Genomic DNA, 20,710 nt, shown 5'->3' on the forward strand with positions numbered 1-20,710 from the left:
CCCGGGCGCCTGCTCTGCCAATTTGCTCCCCAGTCTCCAGGCGAAATCTCCCGTCCCGGGCACCTGCTTCTCTGACTGGCCCCCAGACCCCCTGGCGGAAACCCTGATCCCGGGCGCTTGCTCCACCGACCTACCCCTGGGCCCCCTGGTGGAACCTCCAACCCCGGGCGCCTGCTCTGCCGATTTTCTCCCCGGTCTCCAGGCGAAATCTCCCATCCCGGGCACCTGCTTCTCTGACTGGCCCCCAGACCCCCTGGCGGAAACCCTGATCCCGGGCGTTTGCTCCGCCGATTTGCTCCTGGGCCCCCTACAGGAGCCAGCTGCCCCCGCACCCGAGTGGGTCTATGGAAACACTGCCTATGACTGGTCTGCCCGATATAAGGACCAGCATGGAACCCCGCTAGCATCTGCACCTGCACCCCCGGTTACCTGCCCAGGAGGAGAAGAGTTCCGGTGGGATAACCAGGAAGGGGACCTCATGGGGTTCCCGTGGGAGACGCAGGCCCAGGCCCTCCGGAGGGAAGAGCACTGTAGGAGGGAGCTCCTGCAGCTGGAGCGGGAACGTCACGACCGACAGGAGCGGTGGGAAAGGATGGAGGCCCGGAACATGGCGGCCAAAACCCGGGCCTGCCAAGCAAGAGCTACCACCTTTAGTTCCCATCTGGAGGGGATAGTTGTCAAGTTTGATCTGGACGTGGGGTGGGGCTTTGTGAGGGAACCGCACACTGGCAGAGATGTGTTTGTGAACTGGCGGGATGTGGAACCCCACCTCCAACAGGGGCATTCTGGCCGAAATCTATATCCCGGTGACTAAGTCACATTTACCCTGCACAAGGGCGAGCGTGGCTGGTATGCCCATCAAGTATACCGCGTGGCAAAGCAAAGAGACCTGCCCCCGCAGCCCCTGGCTGAAGGCCCGGCTGGGTCAACGTGCAGGAATCAGGAGTTCCCCCGGAGGGAGCACCCCTGTTAGACTGTTCGTTTTGCAGAAACTGTTTATAGTTACCTGGAAGGGTACAACCCTGCCAGTTTCCAAAGTTAACTTGTGTATATTCAAAGTTTTCTAGCTACCGTTTAAAAAAGACTATCAGGTTATGGACGGTGAATAACCAAAGAAATTTCCATTGTAAATAATTGCACTTCTTAAAGTGCCCCTTATTGGTTTTATGTAACAACAAATGACCTCAGAACCAAAACCCGTTTGGCGTGGCCGAAGACGTGGTCCAACACCTGGATCATCCATGCCCTGCAGCCACGCCCAGGGCCTACGTTGTGGGTTTTCGGACGGGTCCCTCATACTCAAGTTGCTAGTTTGCACCTAAATAAAGAAAAGGGACACCCAGTTGCAGATTGTGCTGTAACCTGTTAAAGAATGTTTTATATGAAAAATGTTTTATAAGAATGTTCTATAAGTATAAAGAAAAATGTTATTTAAAAAGTCTTATAATGTTTTGATAACCAGTAATGTTGAAGTAATGTGCCTCCCATAAAGGGAAGAAAAAGTTTGGTTACAGTCTTCTATGTGAATGCATTCTAATAATTGCATGTCTGTAAAATACCCTGTTTTTACTCTGTTCCAGCCCGCAGTCGTCCTGTGTTTTACCAGGGGGGTATGTGGCGCCCCTGAGGGTTCGGTCGCCACAGAGGTACTGCATCTCAGCCAGAGGTGTGGTATCTCACTCTCAGGTAAGGAAGGAGTACAGCTCGGGACCCTAACACCTGCATCCAACACATACCCGCAGTGGGGGTAGGGCGAGATTGCTCCAAAGGGAGAGCACAGTCCCGGGTCCCTAGCTGTTGGGAGGAGCTATGTAGTGGGTGTGGGTGGAGGACGTAGTTAGAGGAGCACATGAAAGAAAGGTATAAATAGAGAAGCTATCTTGTGTAGTCAGATCAGAACAGTGAGCAATGAGTGAGAACAGTCTACAGTGAGAGGAGTGGAGCAGGGCTCTGCAGGACCTCTGCTCAGGCAGAGGGCCTGAGGAGAGGCCCAGGACTGAAGGAGAAGGAGAGAGGAGCAGGAAGGGCTCCAGGAACGAAGGAAGGGACCCCAGGGGTACGGGCAGTGCTGGAGGCCACCCTTATGCCCGAATCTACCAGGAGGTGGAGGGGTCAGGCCACACAAAGGGGACCGGTCCCTCAACTAGGAGAGCACTTTATGTCTCAACTAGAAACCGGAGGCTGCAGTATTTCAAGTCCTGCAGCCAACAGTCCATTTCAGTCTCACCAAGAAGGTAGCTATAGAGGACCCTGGGGACTGAACAGACGTCGCCCGACAAGGCCCGCAGGTACCGGATTGGGACACTTGGTATGAGGTGCAGGGAGACGGCCAGAGAAAGGACACAGAAGGGGGTCCCATTAAGTACTCCGGAGATACCTGAGGGTTGCCCGAACCCCTCCCTGAGTAAGCGCAGCACAACGAGGGAAGTTACATTGGTACCTGTAACTTGGACTGCAACAACCGTGAGTAAAGACCCTGAGGACTGCACCCCATTGTCTCTGTGATTATTGCTGCACCATCAAACCATGCACTACAACGCCCAGCACAACCTATCCCATCTACACTGCCCTGGAGCTAAGCTCTAGCTGTGGAGAGCCACACCAGCTTTGCTGCCCTGACATCAGCTCCAGAGGACCTGCTCCACAGCGGCGGCTCCAATTAGCCGCATACCACAGGTGGCGTCACGAACTTTGTACATAAATCCCCTGTAAATATTCCCCTGTTGAATGACCCCCCTGGGTCCTGGACCGGGTCCCCGCCACTGTGACATATCCCCGAGTAACGACCGGCCCAGCACCGGGTACCCCACGGACCAGGGGGCGCGTCATAAGCCAAAATCAGGAGAGGAAAAATCAGAGGAAAAGTACAATAGGAACACGGGTCATTTGTATCGCCTTCATGTTGCATCATCTTTTTTAAAAGCTTAAGGAAGTGAATTGTCTGAACTTTTTTAAACCATTGAGTGAAAAACGAATGAAACTTCATGGAAAACTGAAGTCCAAAGTCTGTCTTCCATGTTTCATTTATTTTATATGAAGCCACACAGCCTTTAATGGACGAGTCTGACCCGCAAAACGGATAAGAATAGGACATGACCCGAGTCTCACGGACCGAACGAACTGATCCATTTTTAAAACTGATGTGTGTATATGGCTCAACAAAACTTCATGGGTCAACACTGCCTGGGAAAAAAAAATGGACATGTTTTATGAATGCCGTCTAAGGACCAGATTCAGGGAGGTATTTTCATCAGTTTTCTGGCATAAAACACCTTGAAATGTTGCAATTTTTTCATGCAACTTGAAATTGCTCCAAAATGTAACCATAACGGGTCATATGTTCTGTATGATTAATGGCGCAAAATTTCTGCAGCGGGAAGAAAATGAAAAAAGCTGAAATAACTGTTTTTTTATTTACTCCTCCTAAACTTAAACATTAAGTTATGTGTCTCCCCCCCAAAAAAGTGTCGTTGCCTACAGTTACTTTGATGGAAAATTATTCTAAGTAAAGAAAAAAGTCTCTTGAAATGCGATGGTGAAAAAAACGATAAAAAAGAAACATTTTTTATCTTTAAGGCACAAATTGGCTTGGCTTCCAAGATGTTAACTCTTGCTTTTTTTAATATAAAACGCTTACATTTTTCTTTTCCTTTTTTTCATATTTCAGCAAACAAATAAAGACTAAATAGAAACGTAGGTAGATCCAAGAGATGAAATATCTTTTGCATTGGTCACAGCAGGAATTTGGAACAATTTGTACAATCCACTTGACTCCTGTTTTACGACATCATTACGCCGCTTTGTAACCAGTAAAAGCCATTGTCCTGCTTTGGAACATACTCTGATGCTAATCTTAAAAAGTTTAAATGCCATAAAAAAGACGAAACAAGCATTTTTGCTGCAGCCTTGTTTTATGGAAGCCTATCCCTTGATTGATGTTTGGAAGTAAAACAAGAAAATTCGGTGCCAAGAAGCTACAATGTCTCATAAAACATCTATTTATTAACAGAAACTCTACTGAGGATCGGATGTGTTTGCACACAAAGACCGTCTCGCCAACGGAGCAGATCTGCTCGGCACCACCAGATTTACTGTATCGTAAGGACGTTCATCTTATTTTTCCTTCTTTCGATTTATATCTAAATTATGAGAAGTTTTTCAGAGGGCTATAACTTTTCTAGAGACTTGGGAGAAATCCTGCTTATGTCTGTGACTAAGATGATGGATGGGATCTTGAGTATCATTGACATTTGGCCACTTCATGTAAGTAGCAACTCGATGCTTTATAGGGCAATGGATGGGGCTTCAGTCAATCTCATTTACCTTCAAAGTTATTAAAAGGGTTGTCTGGGACTGAGATATTGATGACTCTGATACCCAGCAGCTCCAGTGATCAGCTCATTCCTGGTAGTGGAGCCAGACACCATGACTCTGTACACTGTGTAGTGGCCGCTCTCGGGGACTTCAGTTCAGAGGCCATTTAAGTGACCTGAGTCGTAGTATCTAAGAATAGCACTGTGTGCAGAGCTGTGCTGTTCTGACTCCATACACTGTGTTCTCCTGGTGGTCATGACACCAGGTATAAGTTGATAGATGGGTTCCAGGTGTTGAAGCTTCACAGATCTGATTTTAATGAGGACATTAACCATAGCTCCATCCCCGTTTGGGCTGACCTGATAAGGTGGATTCACCAAGTCGAAGGTCAAGGAGAACACATGGACTGAAGGAGATGGCACAGCAGACAGGTGGAACAGTGAGGACCATGACCACAGAGCCAGCTGGATGACAATGCTAACTACCTGCCTGTTCACCTCAATGCAAATCTTTGCCAGCACAAAGCGGTCACAGACCACTCCTGCCTCCGATTCTGCAACTTCTGCTGACATCACGTCGAAAGAGCAATGGCATCTCTTCTGCTCTGCTCTGTTGACAGGGCTTGATTGCCGATGTCATGCTGATTGACAGTAGACTCCCCGCTGCCTAACCGTGTTGCTAACCATAATGCCAGCAGCCATTCCCTATCAATAGAGCAGTAAGGAAGAGGAAGAGCTGCTCTGTTAATGTGAAGCAGCAGAATCGACAATAGGAGCAGTCAGTGACAGCGCTAAGCCGGCGCCTGGAAGAAAAGGCAGGTAATTAGAAACTAGCTGCCTGTGTTTTTTTTTTTTGGCTCACAGTAAAAACAATAATTTAGTCCTGGATAAGATATTCTTTAAGAGAACAAGTCCAAAGGGAAGTTTGTTATACTTACAGCAGACAAAGGGTTAACCAGCAAGCAATGGATAGTCACAGACAGCTGACTTCATCACGGAATCATCAGTAGAGATAGCACTCTCTGATGCAGCAGCCTTGCAGAGAGCATCAATCCCAATCAAGAAATTAGTTTATTATACTTACAGCAGATGAAGGGTTAGTTGTAGGTCCGAGCCAGGAAGCAAACCCAGAATGAAGAAACAAAAAGGAGTTTGCCGAAATGATTGAAGCTGACAGAATAGGATGATGGCAAAATCCAAAACACAGTAACTGAGCACATAACTTCAATACTCAGACACAAATGTGTGTCTCAAGAGCTCTTGGAAAATATCAATGAGGAACACCAGGCAACTTCTGAAAACTTGACGAGGAGTACTGTAAAGAGCAGCAGCGATAGAGGAAGGGAGCGGTACCTGGCAGTGGATTCAATATGAGTAGGGATGAGCGGACCAGTGGGAGTTTGGATTCATCAGGTTCGACAGAACCTCATAATAGAAATCAATAGTGACCCGAACTTTAGAGCTGGAAAATGTCTCTCTCTCTCAGTTTTACTCATGAGCTGAGAATTTTGAGAATGAGAAACCAGTCAAGGAGGAGAAAGAAATTGATTTCTTTGATAAGAAATATTACAGTTTTTTATTTTCACGTTCACTAATGATTGCTATTGTTCTATGAATTAACAATTAAAATGATAATTACTATGTAGTGTTGAGTGAGCTTGCTCGACACTGCTCCGTACTCGCCCGAGCACCTCACTACTCGGGATGTTCGGCGAGCACCGAGCATTTCCGGGTTACTCGGGCGGGAGCTCGGGTCTCCGCCCTGCACGTTTGGCGCTCTTTACAGAGCCAATGAACATGCAGGGATTGCCAGCCAGTCACTGTAATGCCGCAGCATGTTGTTTGTGGGCATTACAGTGATTGGCTGGCCGCACAGCGTCACCTCGAGTATTTAAAACCGGGCGCCGCCATCTTGGACACAGTCGCTCCGGATCAGACAGTGTAGGGACAGTGCTGCTGAGTTAGGGAGAGATATATAGTGCAAAATAGTTAGTGTAGGGTCTCTAAAGCCTGCAAAATCAAACAAACAGTCCTTCTCAGGACTAATATCCATCCCAGATATCAGGCAGGCAGGCAGGCAGGCTGTATAGGAGACGCAGTGGTTATACCAGCAAATGCTGCATTACAGTCCTGTGTGCTGCTGTTGGTCAAATTGCTAGACTTATCCCCCGGTCTCAGGGGCCAGGAAAAATCCATTTTTTTTCATCTAAATCCTGTATTTTTTTTCCCTCAGTCAGACTGTACAAATACGCGTCTTATTAACCTTTTGGTATTCCCCCTCCCCCCCAAAAAAATTGAGTGTGTCTATGACTGTTCAGACACCAATATATCTGTTTAAAAGAGTCTGGTGTAGGCCAGATAACTAGAACTGTGGTTTTGCAGTTCCACGGTTCAAATCTCTGTATTATCCTGCTTTTGGCATTTTTTCCATAAAAAAACAGTAATAGTGTCTCCCTGACTGTTCAGACACCAATATATCTGTTTAAAAGAGTCTGGTGAAGGCCAGAGAAATAGAACTGTGGTTTTGCAGTTCCACGGTTCAAATCTCTGTATTATCCTGCTTTTGGCATTTTTTCCATAAAAAAACAGTAATAGTGTCTCCCTGACTGTTCAGACACCAATATATCTGTTTAAAAGAGTCTGATGTAGGCTAGATAACTAAAACTGTGGTTTTGCAGTTCCACGGGTCAAATCTCTGTATTATCCTGCTTTTGGCATTTTTTCCATAAAAAAGAACAGTAATAGTGTCTCCCTGACTGATCAGACACAAATATATCTGTTTAAAAGAGTCTGGTGAAGGCCAGAGAAATAGAACTGTGGTTTTGCAGTTCCACGGTTCAAATCTCTGTATTATCCTGTTTTGGGCATTTTTTCGGTAAAAAAAACAGTAATAGTGTCTCCCTGACTGTTCAGACACCAATATATCTGTTTAAAAGAGTCTGGTGTAGGCCAGAGAAATAGAACTGTGGTTTTGCAGTTCCACAGGTCAAATCTCTGTATTATCCTGCTTTTGGCATTTTTTCCATAAAAAAAACAGTAATAGTGTCTCCGTGACTGTTCAGACACCAATATATCTGTTTAAAAGAGTCTGGTGTAGGCCAGATAACTAGAACTGTGTTTTTGCAGTTCCACGGTTCAAATTTCTGTATTATTCTGCTTTTGGCAATTTTTCCATAAAAAACAGTAATAGTGTCTCCCTGACTGTTCAAACACAAATATATCTGTTTAAAAGAGTCTGGTGTAGGCCAGAGAAATAGAACTGTGGTTTTGCAGTTCCACTGGTCCAAATCTCTGTATTATCCTGCTTTTGGCATTTTTTCCGTAAAAAAAAACCTGTAATAATGTCTCCCTGACTGTTCAGACACCAATATATCTGTTTAAAAGAGTCTGGTGTAGGCCAGATAACTAGAACTGTGGTTTTGCAGTTCCACGGTTCAAATCTCTGTATTATCCTGCTTTTGGCATTTTTTTCCGTAAAAAAACAGTAATAGTGTCTCCCTGACTGTTCAGATACAAATATATCTGTTTAAAAGAGTCTGGTGTAGGCCAGAGAAATAGAACTGTGGTTTTCCTCTTCCACATTTCTAATCGCCTTTTTATTACCCTTGTTCCATTGATAGTGCAAGTGTAAGCTATTTTACTTCATTTACAATGGGCAAGGCACGTGGCAAGGGACGTGGAACTGGACGTTCTGGTGATGGTGCGTGTAGAGGATGGGGCCGTGGCCAAGGTGAAAATGTACCACAACCAACAGCCACATCTTCTCGCTCCCACTTCTTGACCGAATTACTAGGGAAGCACACTACAACACCAGTATTGCGAACTGATCAGTGTGAACAGCTTACTAATTGGACAGCAGATACTACTTCCAGTTACCTGGGCACCACCACCTCCAGTCTGTATTCCACACGGTCAAGTTTTTGGAGCCGTGAGTCTCGACCGCATACTCCTCCTCACCCTGATGCTCCTTCCTCCCACCATGCCGAGTGTCGTCAGACAGCAACTGATCCCACACTTGGACACTCTGAAGAGCTGTTCACTGGTCCATTTCCATATTTGTGCCCCTCGCCTGCTCCGCTAGAAGTGGTGGAAGAGGAGATTCCATGTAGCGATGCCCAAATATTTGAATAGCCAAGGCCACAGGAAGTCGACGCTGGCAATTTGTCACAAGAGGTGGACGATGACGAGACACAATTGCCACGAAGTGAGGAGGAGGATCGTGGTGTGCAAGTGGAAGAGGAGAAGGTGGTGGATGATCTAGTAACTGACCCAACGTGGCAGGAGGACACGAAGAGCGAGGCCAGCAGCACACAGGGGGAGGGACACAGAGTACCCCAACAGGCAGAAAGAAGCAGTGTGGTGGCTGCACACAGAAGGCGGGCAACAGTTCCCCATAACACCAACACGAGGGACATTGCCAGTACAACCGGTAGGTCTTCCAGAGTCTGGAATTTTTTTAAAGACTCTGCTGATAACCCCAAAAAGGCCATTTGTACCACCTGCCATGCCAGCATCAGCAAGGGTGACAAAACTACCAGCCTGACCATAACCAGCATGATCAGGCACATGCCAGCAAAGCAGCCAACTTTGTGGGGTGTCACCACTGCTTCTTCCGCTGTTGTGCGTGTAAAAGAGCCCCCTGTTGTGCGTGCAAGGCAATCCCCTGTCCATACTGCAAGCAAAGATGCCCCCTCCTCTCAGTCTTCACTTGTTATGGCAGTTTCTCAAGAAACAGCATCAACGTCCACGTCCCACCACAGCGTTCAATTGTCCATATCCCAGACCTCTGAATGAAAGCACAAATTCGAAGCCAACGCCCCACAGGCCACAGTCCTAAATTCGCACATTTCACGACTTGCGTTGGAAATGCTGCCTTTTAGGCTGGTGGAGACGGAATCCTTCCGCAACCTTATGGCGATGGCTGTACCTCGGTACTCGGTCCCCAGCCAACACTATTTTGCCCGGTGTGCCATCCCCGCACTACACAAGCATGTGTCCCAAAACATCTGCCGTGCCCTCAACAACGCAGTTACTGGGAGAGTCCACCTGACAACGGACACGTGGACAAGTGCTTGTGGGCAGGGATGGTACATCTCCCTGACGGCACACTGGGTAAACATAGTGGAAGCCGGGATGTAGTCGGACCTTGGGATGGAACACATCCTCCCCACACTGAGGATTGCGGGCCCTATGTCAATCAGAGTTGCCCCCACAGTGTACAGCTCCTGCGCATCATCATCCTTCTCCTCCTCATGTTCAGCCTCCATCACAGATATCACCACATTAGTTACAAGCTGGAAGCAATGCAGTACTGCCTGAGCCAAGCGGCAACAGGCTGTGCTGAAACTCATAAGCTTAGGTGATAAACCTCACACTGCTTGTGAGTTGAGGACAGCTGTGAAAGAGCAGGCACATCTGTGGCTGAGACCGCTGAACCTACATCCAGGCATGGTCGTGTGTGACAATGGCCATAACCTGGTGGCGGCTCTGAGGCGAGGCGAGATCACACACGTACCATGCCTGGCTCATGTGCTTAACCTCGTGGTTCAGCGGTTTCTTAAATCGTACCCCGAGTTGCCAGATCTGCTCGTCAAAGTGCGCCGCCTATCAGCTCATTTTCGGAAGTCGGCTACAGCCTCCGCCGCCCTTGCTGTGTTGCAGCAGGGTTTGCAGCTTCCGGCACACTGACTGGTGTGTGATGTCCCCACACGTTGGAACTCTACCCTCCACATGTTGCAAAGGATTTGTGAGCAGAAGAGAGCAGTTGTGGAGTACCAGCTGCAACAAGGCCGTCGATATTCAGGTCAGACTCCACAAATAATACCTCAGGAGTGGACCTGGATGTCTGACATATGTACGATCCTGACAAACTTTGAGGAGTCCACCAAGATGGTGAGTGGCGATGATGCCATCATTAGCGTCAGCATCCTACTTATCTGTCTTTTGCAACGCTCTCTGCAGAGAATTAAAGAGGAGGCATTGCAGCCAGAGTATGATGAGATGGATCAAGAAGCCGTAATGGGCGATTACACACAGCCCAGCCTCATCTCATCCCAACGTGCATTGGGGGACAATGAGGGAGAGGAGGAGGAGGAACAGGAGCTGGTATCATGCGCTGTAGACGGTAGTACCTGTACAACTGTCATACAGTCGGTTCAGCGTGGGTGGCCTGAGGACAGGGGGGAGAAGGAGGAGGAGGAGGAGAGCATGGTCAGTCATCATCTTGGTGAGGACATGGAAGTCTTGCACGTTACCAGTCTGGCACGCATGGATGACTTTATGTTACGTTGCCTTAACCGTGACCCGCGCGTTGTCAAAATGGTGGGTGACAGTCATTACTGGTTAGTGACACTTTTAGACCCCCGCTACAAGGAGAACTTTCACTCTCTTATTCCTGAGGTGGAGAGGTCTACAAAAATGTGGCAGTAATAGAAGGCCCTTGCTGCAGAACTGTTAAAAAAATTCCCATCTCAACACACTAGTGACAGAGGTCACAGTTCGTTGACCAACCAAGGAGTACAGGCGAGAGATACGCAACTCCAATCCAGCAGAGGCAGGGTAACACTGTCAACATTCTGGGACTGTTTTCTGAGACCCGCCCAGCTTACAGGCCCTGAGGCGCGGGGTACTCTCACAAGGAGTGGAACGTTTCAAAAGATGGTGAGGGAGTACCTTGACGACCGTAACAGCGTCCTCCGTGATTCCTCTGTGCCTTTTAATTATTGGGTATCTAAGCTGGACACTTGGAATGAACTCGCTCTGTACGCCTTGGAGGTCCTGGCCTGCCCTATCGCTAGTGTGTTATCGGAGCGTGTTTTTAGTGCTGCTGGGGGAATTATAACTGATAAGCGCACTCGCCTGTCAAATGACAATGCTGACAAGCTGACCCTTATCAAATGAACAAGGGCTGGATTGGACCAGACTTCTCATCACCACCAAATGACAGCAGAGTAACACAAAGTCAAATCCACTGTGTGATTTCGGGAGGTGTATTCCCATGCACCGCTTCACACCCACACATGGGTATATGCTTCCTCATTTCATCTGTTTTTTGCTCCTCTCCTTATCCTCAGCCTTCACCACCACTATACCACCAGGGTGACCGTGGTCCGTATTGCGAGCATTGCAAGTTCCTCTGTCCTAATTTTTGGCAGCTTTTGCTTGGAAGGCATAGGCAAAGACCATGGGAGACCCACTCCCCAATAATGGGAATAATGTTTTTAATATGCTGTACTGCATGGCTCTTGTAAGGGGCATTAAAATCGTCTTGTTAAGCTACTGCAACCTCCACCACTCTTCCAAGGGGCATTAAAACCATTTTGTTAAGCTACTGCGACCTCCACCACTTTTCCAAGGGGCATTAAAACTGACTTGTTAAGATACTGCGACCTCCACGTCTCTTCCAAGGGCATTAAACCGTCTTGTTAAGCTACTGCAACCTCCACCACTTTTCCAAGGGGCATTAATATTGTCTTTTTATTCCACTGCGACCTCCACCACTTTTCCAAGGGGCATTAAAACCGTCTTGTTTAGCTACTGCGACCTCCACGTCTTTTCCAAGGGGCATTAAAACCGTCTTGTCAAGCAACTGTGACCTCCACCACTTTTCCAAGGGCCATTAAAACCGTCTTGTTAAGCTACTGCGACCTCCACCACTTTTCCAAGGGGCATTAAAACTGTCTTGTTAAGCTACTGCGACCTCCACGTCTCTTCCAAGGGGCATGAAAACCATCTTGTTAAGCTACTGCGACCTAAACCAATCTTCCAAGGGGCATTGATACTGTCTTTTTATTCCACTGCGACCTCCACCATTCTTCCACGGGGCATTAAAACGTCTTGTTAAGTTACTGCGACCTCCACTTCTCTTCCAAGGGGCATGAAAACCATCTTGTTAAGCTACTGCAACCTAAACCAATCTTCCAAGGGGCATTGATACTGTCTTTTTATTCCACTGCGACCTCCACCATTCTTCCAAGGGGCATTAAAACCATCTTGTTAAGTTACTGCGACCTCCACTTCTCTTCCAAGGGGCATTAAAACGGTCTTGTTAAGCTACTGCGACCTCCACCACTTTTGCAAGGGGCATTACAACCGTCTTGTTAAGCTACTGCGACCTCCACGTCTCTTCCAAGGTTCATTATACCATCTTGTTAAGCTACTGCAACCTTCACCACTTTTCCAAAGGGCATTGGTATTGTCTTTTTATTCCACTGCGACCTCCATCCCTTTTCCAAGGTGCATTAAAACTATCTTGTTTAGCTACTGCGACCTCCACGTCTCTTCCAAGGGGCATTAAAACCGTCTTGTCAAGCTACTGTGACCTCCAAAACTTTTCAAAGGGGCATTAAAACCGTCTTGTTAAGCTACTGCGACCTCCACCACTTTTCCAAGGGACATTAAAACCGTCTTGTTAAGCTACTGCGACCTCCACGTCTCTTCCAAGGGGCATGAAAACCATCTTGTTAAGCTACTGCGACCTAAACCAATATTCCAAGGGGCATTGATACTGTCTTTTTATTCCACTGCGACCTCCACCATTCTTCCAAGGGGTATTAAAACTGTCTTGTTAAGCTACTGCGACCTCCACGTCTCTTCCAAGGGTCATTAAAGCCGTTTTGTTAAGCTACTGTAACCTCCACCACTTTTCCAAGGGGCATTAAAATCATCTTGTCAAGCTACTGCGACCTCCATGTCTCCTAAGGGGCATTAAAACCGTCTTATTAAGCAACTGCGACCTCCACCACTTTTCCAAGGGGCGTTAAAACCGTCTTGTTAAGCTACTGCGACCTCCACGTCTCTTCTAAGGGGCATAAAAACCGTCTTGTTAAGCTACTGCGACCTCCAGCACTCCTCCAAGGGGCATTGATATTGTCTTTTTATTCCACTGCGACCTCCACCATTCTTCCAAAGGGCATTAAAACCGTCTTGTTAAGCTACTGCGGCCTCCACCACTATTCCAAGGGGCATTAAAACCGTCTTCTTAAGCTACTGCGACCTCCACCATTCTTCCAAGGGGCATTAAAACCGTATTTTTAAGCTACTGCGACTTCCACCACTTTTCTAAGGGGCATTAAAACCGTCTTGTTAAGCTACTGTGACCTCTACGTCTCTTCCAAGGGGCATTAAATTTGTCTTGTTAAGCTACTGCTACCTCCACCACTTTTCCAAGTGGCATTAAAACCGTCTTGTTAAGCTACTGCGACCTTACCACTTTTCCAAGGGGCATTTAAACCGTCTTGTTAAGCTAATGCGACCTCCACCATTCTTCCAAGGGGAATTAATACCGTCTTGTTAAGCTACTGCGACATCCACTTCTCTTCCAAGGGGCATTAAAACTGTGTTGTTAAGCTACTGCAACCTTCACCACTCTTCCAAGGGGCAATGATATTGTCTTTTTATTCCACTGCGACCTACAACACTCTTCCAAGGGGCATTAAAACCGTCTTGTTAAACTGCTACCTCCACGTCTCTTCTAAGGGGCAATAAACCATCTTGTTAAGCTACTGGGACATCCACCACTCTTCCAAGGGGCATTGATATTGTCTTTTTATTCTACTGCGACCTCCACCACTCTTACAAGGGGAATTAAAACCGTCTTGTTAAGCTACTGCGACCTCCACGTCTCTTCCAAGGGACATTAAAACTGTCTTGTTAAGCTACTGCGACCTCCACCACTCTTCCAAGGGGCATTGATGTTGTCTTTTTATTCCACTGCGACCTCCACCATTCTTCCAAGGGGCATTAAAACCGTCTTGTTAAGCTGCTGTGACCTCCACGTCTTTTCCAAGGGTCATTAAAAACATCTTGTTAAGCTACTGCGACCTCCACCACTCTTCCATGGGGCTTTGATATTGTCTTTTTATTCCACGGCATCCTCCACCATTCTTCCAAGGGGCATTAAAACCGTCTTGTTAAACCACTCTGAATTCCACAGCTCTACCAAGGGGCATTGAAATGTTGTTTTTAATTACCTCTAACCTCCACGACTCTTCCAACGGGCATTGCATTTCCTCCTAATTTTAGTCAGCTTTTCCTTTTCAATACATAGGAGAACACAAAGGGAGACCCACTCCCCAATAATGGGTAGAAGGTTTTTAGTATGCTGTAATCCACATCTGTTTCAAGGGGCATTGCAATTCCTCATAATTTTTGGAAAGCCTTCCATTTACTGCTTAGGCCAATAGTGTACAGGAGACCCAGTTGCTATAAATGGAAAAAAAGTTTAGTTAAGGCCCTCTGACCTCCATGTCACTTCCAAGGGGCATTGGAGTTCCTCGAAATTTTTGGTAAGCATTGCACTCACTGTATGCCCTATAACTGTGTAGCCGAACCTCTCCTTTTGGTACAGAAACATATCCTACAAGATATGTGTGGTTAACTGGCCTGATATTGATGTGAATGGTCCCTGTTCCTCCTGCTCTTTCTCCTTTGCCACCACCTCATCCATCATTCATCACCTGAAGCTTTGTTTTAACGGGAGTCATAGAACTGGGATAGCAGCAGGAAAACATCCAGCAATCCTCGGAGGAGGTAGGATATGCGCCGAAAAGCTGAAAACCTCAGGCCTAGCCGCTACTACATACATGCGATTGCATTCCAAGGAACAGAAAGCTAAGGAGATGGATGGCCTCATGATCATGAATAATTTACTCGTTGTGTAGGAGGCCGACCACTGCTGCTGTCTACCTTCTGAACTTTGTGTTGAAGTCTGATTGACCCAGGACCCGCAATCCTCTTTGTTCCTCTGTCCTAATTTTTGACAGCTTTTGCTTGGAAGGCATAGGCAAAGACTGTGGGAGACCCACTCCCCAATAATGTGAATAATGTTTTTAATATGCTGTACTGCATGGCTCTTGTAAGGGGCATTAAAATCGTCTTGTTAAGCTACTGCGACCTCCAACACTCTTCCAAGGGGCATTAAAACTATTTTGTTAAGCTACTGCGACCTCCACCACTTTTTCAAGAGGCATTACAACCGTCATGATAAGCTACTGCGACCTCCACGTCTCTTCCATGGGGCATTAAAACCGTCTTGTTAAGCTACTGCGACCTCCAACATTATTCCAAGGGGCATTAAAACAGTCTTGTTAAGCTACTGCGACCTCCACATCTCTTGCAAGGGGCATGAAAACCATATTGTTAAGCTACTGCGACCTCCACCAATCTTCCAAGGGGCATTGATATTGTCTTTTTATTCCACTGCCACCTCCACCACTTTTCCAAGGGGCATTAAAACCATTTTGTTAAGCTACTGCGACCTCCACCACTTTTCCAAGAGGCATTAAAACAGTCTTGTTAAGCTAATGCTACCTCCAACATACTCCCAAGAGGCATTAAAACCGTCTTGTTAAGCTACTGTGACCTCTACGTCTCTTCCAAGGGGCATTAAATTTGTCTTGTTAAGCTACTGCTACCTCCACCACTTTTCCAAGTGGCATTAAAACCGTCTTGTTAAGCTACTGCGACCTTACCACTTTTCCAAGGGGCATTAAAACCGTCTTGTTAAGCTAATGCGACCTCCACCATTCTTCCAAGGGGATTTAATACCGTCTTGTTAAGCTACTGCGACATCCACTTCTCTTCCAAGGGGCATTAAAACTGTGTTGTTAAGCTACTGCAACCTTCACCACTCTTCCAAGGGGCAATGATATTGTCTTTTTATTCCACTGCGAACTACAACACTCTTCCAAGGGGCATTAAAACCGTCTTGTTAAGCTACTGCGACCTCCACCACTTTTCCAAGAGGCATTAAAACCGTCTTGTTAAGCTATTGCGACCTCCACGTCTCTTCCAAGGGGCATTAAAACCATCTTATTAAGCTACTGCAACCTCCACCACTCTTCCAAGGGGCATTAAAACCGTCTTGTTAAGCTACTGCAACCTCCACGTGTCTTTTAAGGGACATTAAAACCGTCTTATTAAGCTACTGCCACATCCACCTCTTTTCCAAGGGGTATTAAAACCATATTGTTAAGCTACTGTGACCTCCACCACTTTTCCAAGGGGCATTAAAACTGTCTTATTAATCTACTGCGACCTCCACGTCTCTTCCAAGGGGCTTTAAAACCATCTTGTTAAGCTACTACGACCTCCACCACTCTTCCAAGGGGCATTGATATTGTCTTTTTATTCCACTGCGACCTCCACCATTCTTCCAATGGGCATTAAAACCGTCTTGCTAAGCTACTGCGACCCCCACCACTTTTCCAAGGGGCTTTAAAACCATCTTGTTAAGCTACTGCAACCTCCACATCTCTTCCAAGGGGCATTAAAACTGTCTTGTTAAGCTGCTGCAACCTTCACCACTCTTCCAAGGGGCATTGATATTGACTTTTTATTCCACTGCTACCTACACCACTCTTCCAAGGGGCATTAAAACCGTCTTGTTAAGCTATTGCGACCTCCACGTCTCTTCCAAGGGGCATTAAAACCATCTTATTAAGCTACTGCAACCTCCACCACTCTTCCAAGGGGCATTAAAACCGTCTTGTTAAGCTACTGCAACCTCCACGTGTCTTTTAAGGGACATTAAAACCGTCTTATTAAGCTACTGCCACATCCACCTCTTTTCCAAGGGGTATTAAAACCATATTGTTAAGCTACAGTGACCTCCACCACTTTTCCAAGGGGCATTAAAACTGTCTTATTAATCTACTGCGACCTCCACGTCTCTTCCAAGGGGCTTTAAAACCATCTTGTTAAGCTACTACGACCTCCACCACTCTTCCAAGGGGCATTGATATTGTCTTTTTATTCCACTGCGACCTCCACCATTCTTCCAATGGGCATTAAAACCGTCTTGCTAAGCTACTGCGACCCCCACCACTTTTCCAAGGGGCTTTAAAACCATCTTGTTAAGCTACTGCGACCTCCACATCTCTTCCAAGGGGCATTAAAACTGTCTTGTTAAGCTGCTGCAACCTTCACCACTCTTCCAAGGGGCATTGATATTGACTTTTTATTCCACTGCTACCTACACCACTCTTCCAAGGGGCATTAAAACCATCTTGTTAAGCTACTGCGACCTCCATGTCTCTTCCCAGGGGCATTAAAACCATCTTGTTAAGCTACTGGGACATCCACCACTCTTCCAAGGGGCATTGATACTGTCTTTTTATTCCACTGCGACCTCCACCATTCTTCCAAGGGGCATTAAAACTGTCTTGTTAAGCTACTGCGACCTCCACCACTTTTCCAAGAGGCATTAAAACCGTCTAGTTAAGCTACTGCGACCTCCACGTCTCTTCCAAGGAGCATTAAAACCGTCTTGTTAAGCTTCTGCAACCTCCACCACTCTTCCAAGGGGCATTAAAACCATCTTGTTAAGCTACTGCGGCGTCCACGTCTCTTTTAAGGGGCATTAAAACCGTCTTATTAAGCTACTGCGACCTCCACCACTTTTCCAAGGGGCATTAAAACTGTTATGATCTGCTGCAAGCACCAAGGAAAGACAGGAGATCTGTCCCTACAATAGAACTTAGCTGGATCCCTATGATGTAACGGGGAACCTGATCCTGCGATCAGACCCGCTAAAGTCATCGGCTAGTCTGAACGAAGACCTATAGATGTGAGGAAGGGATCCCTACAAGAACTAGGGACTGGGAGAAAGATGGACATCTCCTAGCAGAAATTGTAGCAGAAATAAGACAAACAAACAACATAGAACATAGAGGTCCGAAGACCTAGCAAAACTGACTGAGAAAGGTAACAGAGCACCAAGCTAGCTCAAGAGTAGAAATTACAATGAAGTCTAGCAAGGCCAGGAGGGCGGAGCAGGATTAAATAGGCAAAAAAGGTCATGTGACCAGCAAACTAGAAAAAACCTAACAGGAGAGTTCTAATAGTACCCCCTCTTCTAAGAGGATCCTCCGGATCCCCTAGGCCCGGGCTTATCAGGAAATCTCCTGGGAAACGCTCTGACAAGTCTGGAAGCAGAAACATCATCCGCCCTCACCCATGAGTTATCCTCGGGTCCTAAACCCTTCCAAGCGACGAGATACTGCAAACTCGCTCTATACCGTCTAGAATTTAGGATCCGGGAAATTTCATATTCCCCGTCCTCCACCACCGGAGGAACAGTGGCAGAGGCGTCACCATCCGACACATCAGCTCTTTTCAACAAAGAACCATGAAACACCGGATTAATCTTCCAGGAGGTAGGAACCTCCAACCTAACAGCAGATTGGTTAACTATCTGAAGCACCTTAAAGGGCCCTACAAACTTGGGACCCAATTTTTTAGAAGGAATCCTCAATCGCAGATTCTTAGAGGACAACCAAACCATGTCACCAATAGCAAACAAAACCTCTTGCCGTTTCCTATCACAGTACCTCTTAGATTTTTTGTTAGCCTCCTGAAGATTACCACGCACATCCGTCCAAACTCTCTCCAAATCACCGGAAAAACTCTCCTCCTCAGGCACAGCTGATACCAATTTTGAGAATGACCCAAAAGACGGATGTCTCACAGAACAAAAAACGTTCAGAAAATCTGCTGTCTTTTTCCTGAGATCGGGGTGACATCGCCCCAATCTCTATCGGCTCTCCAATGTCAGTACAGGCCCTCTCAAGACTCGGAGCTGACATGGCAGAGGATTTACTCTCATTAACCCTTGCACGCAGTCTCCTGTCCACCCATGTAGCTAATTGCATTGCCTCCTGCATGTTTCCAGGTGAAGGATAAGCAATCAGCAGATCCTTAACCCTTTCACCTAGCCCCGCAAGAAACAAACTTTTCAAAGCTGAATCGTTCCACCCCACCTGAGCAGACCACCGACGGAAGTGAGTACAATAATTTTCAACATAACCTGATCCCTGCCTCAAAAGTCTTAATTCAGACTCAGCAGATGAGACACGATCAGGATCATCATACAACAACCCCAAAGCAGAAAAAAAACTATCCACTGATCTAAAGCAAGGATCACTAGGTTGGAGAGAAAAGACCCATCCCTGAGGTTCTTTGCGCAAAAGTGACATTATGAACCCTATGCGCTGTGATTCATCACCAGAGGATCTGGGCCTCAAGCGAAAATACAGCAAACAAGCATTTTTAAAGGAAAAAAAATCTTGTTGTTTACCAAAAAATAGATCAGGCAGACGTACCTTTGGCTCCACAAAATGCGCTCCAGAACAGCTACTCACGTGTTGTTGGAGCTCGGCCACCTCCAGAGAGAGTCCCTGCAAGCGTTGAGCCAAATCCTGAATCGAGACCATGATGGAAAATGGAGGTTTTTCCTTAGAGAAATTTTTTGGGCTGGACTTACTGTTATGATCTGCTACAAGCACCAAGGAAAGACAGGAGATCTGTCCCTACAATAGAACTAAGCTGGATCCCTACGATGTAACGGGGAACCTGATCCTGCGATCAGACCCGCTAAAGTCATCTGCTAGTCTGAACGAAGACCTATAGATGTGAGGAAGGGATCCCTACAAGAACTAGGGACTGGGAGAAAGATGGACACCTTCTTGCAGAAATTGTAGCAGAAATAAGACAAACAAACAACATAGAACATAGAGGTCCGAAGACCTAGCAAAACTGACAGAGAAAGGTAACAGAGCGCCAAGCTAGCTCAAGAGTAGAAATTACAATGAAGTCCAGCAAGGCCAGGAGGGTGGAGCAGGATTAAATAGGCATAAAAGGTCATGTGATCAGCAAACTAGAAAAAACCTAACAGGAGAGTTCTAACAAAAACATATTGTTAAGCTACTGTGACCTCCACCACTTTTCCAGGGGGCATTAAAACTGTCTTATTAAGCTACTGCGACCTCCACGTCTCTTTCAAGGGGCATTAAAACCATCTTGTTAAGCAACTGCCACCTCCACTACTTTACCAAGGGGCATTGATATTGTCTTTTTATTCCACTGCGACCTCCACCATTCTTCCAATGGGCATTAAAACCGACTTGTTAAGCTACTGCGACCCCCACCACTTTTCCAAGGGGCTTTAAAACTGTCTTGTTAAGCTACTGCGACCTCCACCATTCTTCCAAGGTGCATTAAAACAGTCTTGTTAAGCCACTGCTACCTCCATGTCTCTTCCAAGGGGTATTAAAACCGTCTTGTTAAGCTACTGCGACTTCCACCACTTTTCCTAGGGTCATTAAAACCGTCTTGTTAAGCTACTGCTACCTCCACCATACTCCCAAGAGGCATTAAAACCGTCTTGTTAAGCTACTGCGACCTCTAAGTCTCTTCCAAGGGGCATTAAAATCAACTTGTTAAGCTACTGCGACCTCCACCACTTTTCCAAAGGGCATTAAAACCGTCTTGTTAAGCTACTGAGACCTTCACCATTCTTCCAAGGGGCATTAAAACCGTCTTGTTAAGCTACTGCGACATCCACGTCTCTTCCAAGGGGCATTAAAACTATCTTGTTAAGCTACTGCAACCTTCACCAC

The sequence above is a fragment of the Phyllobates terribilis genome, unplaced genomic scaffold (genome assembly GCF_046119375.1).
Source record: "Phyllobates terribilis strain yellow unplaced genomic scaffold, ASM4611937v1 Scaffold_13__5_contigs__length_258822181, whole genome shotgun sequence".
Classification (NCBI taxonomy): Eukaryota; Metazoa; Chordata; class Amphibia; order Anura; family Dendrobatidae; genus Phyllobates; species Phyllobates terribilis.